The following is a 6,914-nucleotide window of genomic DNA, read 5'->3' as shown; positions in this document are numbered from 1 at the left end:
ACAAAAGATACACATAGAATGACAGTAAAAGAATGGGAAAAAATATTTCATGCAAATGGAAATGAAAAAAAAGCTAGGGTAGCAATACTTATATCAGACAAATGGACTTTAAAACAAAGGTTATAGTAAGGGATAAAGAAAGTCACTACATAATGATAAAGGAAGCAATCCAACAGGAAGATATAACCATTACAAATATCTACACACCTAATATAGGAGCACCTAAATATATAAAGCAGACTTTGTTGGATATAAAGGGCAATATCAACAGCAATACTATAATAGCAGGGGATTTTTTTTTTTCTGTATTTTTCTGAAACTGGAAACGGGGAGACACAGTCAGACAGACTCCCGCATGTGCCCGACCGGGATCCACCCGGCACGCCCACCAGGGGGTGACGCTCTGCCCACCAGAAGGCTATGCTCTGCCCCTCTGGGGCGTCGCTTTGTTGTGACCAGAGCCACTCTAGCGCCTGGGGCAGAGGTCAAGGAGCCATCCCCAGTGCCCGGGCCATCTTTGCTCCAGTGGAGCCTCGGCTGCAGGAGGGGAAGAGAGAGACAGAGAGGAAGGAGAGGGGGAGGGGTGGAGAAGCAGATGGCGCTTCTCCTGTGTGCCCTGGCCAGGAATCGAACCCGGGACTTCTGCACGCCAGGCCGATGCTCTACCACTGAGCCAACCGGCCAGGGCCAATAGCAGGGGATTTTAATACACCACTAACATCACTAGATAGATCCTCAAAAAAGAAAATTAGCAAAGAAACAGCAGACTTAAAGGACACACTAGATTAGGGGTCTCAAACTTGCGGCCCGCGGGCCACATGCGGCCCGCAGAACAATTTTGTACTGATTTTTTTTTGTTTTCAACTGCAATGAGAAAAGTGTTGCATAACAGTTGCCTTTTGTAGACCTAGTGCGGCCCACCGAATGGCTGTGATCTTGCTCTGCGGCCCACATGCTGAGTTGAGTTTGAGACCCCTGCACTAGATGAACTGAATTTAATAGATATCTTCAGAACCTTCTACCTAAAACAGCAGAATATACATTCTTTTCAAGTGCTCATGGTACATTCTCTAGAATAGACCACATTTTAGGGCACAAAAGCAGTCTCAACAAATTTAAGAAGATTGAAATCATATCAAGCACTTTTTCTGATCACAATGGCATAAAACTAGAAATCAATCACAACAGAAAAATTGAAATATACTCAAACACATGGAAACTAAATAGCATGTTATTAAATAATGAATGGGTTAACAATGAGATCAAAGAAGAAATAAAAAAATTCCTAGAAATGAATAATAATGAGCATACAACAATTCAAAATTTATGGGACACAGTAAAAGCAGTCCTGAGAGGGAAGTTCATAGCACTACAGGCATACCTTAAGAAGCTAGAAAAAGCTCAAATAAACAACTTAACCCTGTAACTAAAAGAACTAGAAAAAAAAACACAGCAAGTAAAACCCTGAGGTAGTAAAAGGAAGGAAATAATAAAAATCAGAGCAGAAATAAATGACATAGAGGCTAAAAAAACAACACAGAGCATCAATAAAACCAAGAGCTGGTTCTTTGAAAGGGTAAACAAGATCAATGAATCTTTAACCAGACTCACCAAGAGAAAAAGAGAGAGAACTCAAATAAACAAAATTAGAAATAAGAGTCGAGAAATAACAACTGACACAACAGAAATACAAAACATTGTAAGAAAATACTGTGAAGAACTGTATGCCAAAAAATTAAACAACCTAAGTGAAATGGACAAATTCCTTGAAAAATATAATCTTTCAAAAATCAATCTGGAAGAATCAGAAAATTAAACAGACCAGTTACCACAAATGAGATCGAAACAGTTATCAAAAAACTCCCAAAAAACAAAAGCCCTGGCCCAGATGGCTTCACAGTAAATCCTACCAAATATTCAAAGAAGAACTAACTCCTATTCTTCTCAAGCTATTTCAAAAAATTCAAGAGGAAAAAAGACTTCCAAGCTCCTTTTATGAGACGAGCATAATTCTGATTCCAAAAGCAGGCAAAGACAAACAAAGAAAAAAATTATAGACCCATATCCCTGATGAATTTAGATGCTAAAATCCTCCACAAAATATTAGCAAACCGGATTCAGCAATACATGAAAAAAATCATACATCATGATCAAATTGGATTTATTCTGGGGAGGTAAGGCTGGTACAATATTTGTAAATCAGTCAATGTATTTAATCACATTAAAAAAGGAGAAAAACCACATGATAATTTCAATAGATGCAGAAAAAGCATTTGATAAAATCCAGTACCCATTTATGATCAAAACTCTCAGCAAAGTGGGAATATAGAGAACATACCTCAACATGATAAAGGCCATCTATGACAAACCCAAAGCCAACATCATAACCAATGGGCAACAATTAAAAGCAATCCCCTTAAGATCAGGAACAAGACAGGGGTGCCCCCTTTCACCACTCTTATTCAACATAGTACTGCAAGTCCTAGCCACAGCAATTAGACAAGAAGAAGAAATAAAAGGCATCTAAATAAAAAAAGAAGTAAAACTATCGTTATTTGCAGATGATATGATATTGTATATAGAAAACCCTAAAGTCTCAGTCAAAAAACTACTGGACCTGATAAATGAATTCAGCAAGGTAGCAGGATATAAAATCAATACTCATAAATAGAGGCATTTTTATACACCAACAATGAACCATCAGAAATAGAAATTAAGGAAACAATCCCCTTCACTATTGCCACAAAAAAGTAAGTTCCTAGGAATAAATTTAACCAAGGAGGTTAAAGACTTGTCCCTGGAAAATTATAAAACATTGACAAATCAAGGAAGATACAAACAGTTGGAAGCATATACCATGTTTGTGGATAAGAAGAATAAACATCATTAAAGTATCTATATTACCCAAAGCAATTTATAAATTCAATGCAATACCAATTAAAGTACCAATGACATACTTCAAAGATATAGAACACATATTCCAAAAACTTATATGGAACCAAAAAAAGAACTCGAATAGCCTAAGCAATCTTGAAAAAAAAAAAAAAGAATAAAGTGGCAGGTATCATACTTCCTGATATCAAGTTATACTATAAGGTCATTGTACTCAAAACAGCTAGGTACTGGCATAAAAAAAGGCATATATTCAATGGAACAAAACAGAGAACCAGAAATAAACCCATACCTTTATGGACAATTGATATTTGACAAAGGAGGTAAGAGCATACAATGGAGTAAAGACAATTTCTTTAACAAATGGTGTTGGGAAAATTGGACAGCTACCTGCAAAAAAATGAAACTAGACCATCAACTTACACCATTCAAAAAATAAACTCAAAATGGATAAAAGACTTAAATATAAACCGTGAAACCATAAATATCTTAGAATAACACATAGGAAGTAAGCTCACTGACATCTCTCGCAGTAATATATTTGCTGATTTATCTCCACGGGCAAGTGAAATAAGAGACAGGATAAACAAATGGGACTATATCAAACTAAAAAGCTTTTGCACAGCTAAAGACAATATGACCAGAATAAAAAGACAAACTCCACAATGGGAGAACATATTCGACAATAAGTAAAAGATATGAATAAACACTTCTCCAAAGAGGACATACAGGTGGCCAATCAAGAGATGAAAAAATGTTCAACACCACTAATCATTAGAAAAATGAAAATTGAAGCAACAATGAGTTACCACCTCACACCAGTCAGAATGGCGCTCATTAACAAAACAACACATGATAGGTGCTGGCGAGGTTGTGGAGAAAGGGGAACCCTTATGCACTGCTGGTGGGAATGCAGACTGGTGCAGCCACTTTGGAAAGCAGTATGGAGATTCTTCAAAAAATTAAAAATAGAACTGCCTTTTGACCCAGCCATGCCACTTTTAGGAATATATCCCAAGAACACCATCTCACTGACTCAAAAAAAGAATGCATCCCTATGTTTATGGCAGCATTGTTCACAATAGCGAAGATCTGGAAACAGCCCAAGTGTCCGTCAGAGGATGAGTGGATTAAAAAGCTGTGGTACATATATACACAATGGAATATTATGGGGCCATGAAAAAGAAGAAAATATTACATTTTGAAACAACGTGGATGGACCTGAAAACTATAATGTTAAATAAAATAAGCCAGGCAGAGAAAGAAAAATATCATAAGACCTCACTCATTTGCGGAATCCAAGAAACAATGTGAACTGAAGAATGGAATTGAGACAGAGGAGGGATCAAAGGGACCAGAGGAAAAGAGGACAGAGGGAAAGGGGATGATAGGATGGGATAAACCTGAAGGGAAGAGGGGAGGGAGATGGTGGGAGGTGGGCAAGGGTGATGTTGAGGGGAATATGGAGGAGGGGGAAATGCATTTGGGGTGACACTAGAATCTATGTAAACACAATAAATTCAAATCAATAAAAAAAGATGGTAAAAATAAAATGCACTTTAAAATAAATAAATAAGTAAATAAAACAAAAAAAAATAATTTTGAGTAGATGTACATGGGGTTCTCTGGTTACGACACAGTTTCATTCCTACAACACTGATGTAACCCAAATTTTGGTGTAAGCTGAAATACACCCCAGCCTAAGTCACTTATTTATCCTAACACAGTTGTAAAATCATAATCTGGAATATAAAAACACACAGACACACACAAAAAAGAAAATTTTGTCTAAATATCTAAAGGGAAGTATTGTTTTTACCAAGTAGAGAATATCAATAAAGAAGTAAAAATGATATAAAAAAACAAATAAAAGTTTTGGACTTAAAAGTACAATAACTTAAGTGAAAAATTTAATGGAGGCGCACAGCAACAGATTTGAGTGGGTAGAAGAAAAATCTCATAAATCTTGACAATAAATCAATTGAGAATATCTGATTTGAGGAACAGAAAGAAACAAATAAAGAAAAATGAATAGAAGCTGTTGCCACTTCCGCCACCGCACTGACAGCAGATATCCGCAGCTCAGTTACTGATTTCTTCTTGACAGTTCTCTGCTTTCATCTGTTCTCATGGATGAACTTCAAGATGTTCATCTCACAGATTTCAAACTGCTTCTAAATAATAAGAATGGTACATGAAACTTCCAGGACTTTGATTGTCAGGAACATGACACAGGGACAATTCATGGTATGGTCCACGTCACTATAAGAAACCCACCAAAGGGAAACAGACCAGTTATTCTGACCTATCATGACATTGGCCTCAATCATAAATCCTGTTTCAATGTGTTCTTTAATTTTAAGGATATGCAAGAAATTACTCAGCACTTTTCTGTCTGCCATGTGGATGATGCAGGGCAATAAGAAGGTACACCCTCTTTCCCAACAGCATACTGGTACCCTGCAATGGGTGAGCTAACTGAAATGCTGCCTTCTGTTCTTGCCCACTTAATTGTGAAAAACATGACTGAGCTGGAGTTGGAGCTGGAGGGTTACATCCTCAACAAGTTTGCACTCAAACGTCCAGAGCTTGCAGAAGGTCATGTGCTTATTAATGTTTAATCTTGTTCTAAAGGCTGTATTGACTGGGCAGCTTCCAAAATCTCAGGCTTGACAATCAATGTTGTGAACAGTATTTTGGCTCATCACTTTGGGCAGGAAGAATTGCAGGCCAACCTGGACCTGATTCAATCCTACAGATATCAACCAAGAAAACTTACAACTCTTCTTGGGTTTTTGTAATGGACATGGAGATGTGGAGATTAAAAGACCATGATGGGCCAAAATGATAACAAATCAAGGACCTTAAAGTGTTCTATTTTATTGGTGGTAGGGGACAATCTGCTACAATTTAGATGTGCTTTGAATGCAATTCTCACTTGAATCCTATAAACACAACTTTGCTAAAGATGGCAGATGGTGGTGGACTGTCCCAAGTAGTTCAGCAGCTCATCAAAGCTTCAAGTACTTTTTGCTGGGAATGAACTACATACTATCTGCCCGCATGACCTGACTCGCCCGATCACAAGCCCACTCAACCTCAAGTAGTGCTGGCTCTGGAGAAAGTGCCTTCAGCCAATCTGTTGCCAGTACTCAGCCAGATGGAACTCAAGAATCCTCTGAGTCCCATGATATTCTTGACAGACATCAGACCAGAGAGGTGTTCTGCTAAGCAGATGCTCCTCCTCCCCTGTAGCATCCATGTCCTCAAATGATTGTTTCATAACATAACACACTCCATCCAGAAAACTGACATCTATCTTTAACTGCTGCATGGCCACTGGCTGTTTCTCTCTGGTATCCTGGATTTATTATTCTCTGCCTACCCTCCCCCCTTTTTGTATGTATGCCTGCACTTCCATGCCATTACTGTAATAATCCAACATCTTTAGCTGATCAAATCTCCTTATCTTCTCATCTTCTCTTGACAGGTTTCCCGCTGTGCTTTCCCAGCTGCATATCTAATAAATTCTCTGATCCTGACATATGTGTGTGAGCACACGTGTCTGTGTTTGTGTGTGCATAGTTTTGTGATTCTAAACATTTTTTCTTGCAGAGCTTCTGCAGAAAAAAAAAGGGACTTAAAAAACTTTTTTATTTCAGTGGTGTTTTGGGGAAAATATGCAGAACACATTTTTAGGTTGGGTAGGTCACTACATTTTTTTGGCTCCAAACTGGTCAACAAGATTTCCAAAGTGACTTCTAGAGAGAGAAGCTCTGAAAAATAATAACTGTTTGGACTATTGATTGATTGTGACCAATAGAAGAGAGCCTATTTACATAGAGAAGCAGGAAGCATGACCATCCTCCTGTTCAAATGAACTCACATACACTATTCTATAAATAAAAGGGAAGGCAATGTATTGTTAGAAGCCCATAAATGATGAGGTTCTGATGCAACATGGAGTTTTTCCCAAAGAGTGGGTGTGGTTTAATTATTGGACTCTCTTAGCACAGGAAGGT

General features: G+C 37.8%; 1 pseudogene; it reads left to right on the top strand.

Annotated features, from left to right (window-relative positions):
- Positions 1-5,021: 5,021 nt before the first annotated feature.
- On the top strand, positions 5,022-6,123 carry LOC136389496 (protein NDRG3-like; annotated as a pseudogene).
- Positions 6,124-6,914: the final 791 nt, after the last annotated feature.

This window comes from Saccopteryx leptura, chromosome 1 (genome assembly GCF_036850995.1).
Source record: "Saccopteryx leptura isolate mSacLep1 chromosome 1, mSacLep1_pri_phased_curated, whole genome shotgun sequence".
Taxonomy (NCBI): domain Eukaryota; kingdom Metazoa; phylum Chordata; class Mammalia; order Chiroptera; family Emballonuridae; genus Saccopteryx; species Saccopteryx leptura.
Note: the sequence above shows the minus strand (reverse complement) of the source record. Positions and strands in the feature narration are given on the sequence as shown.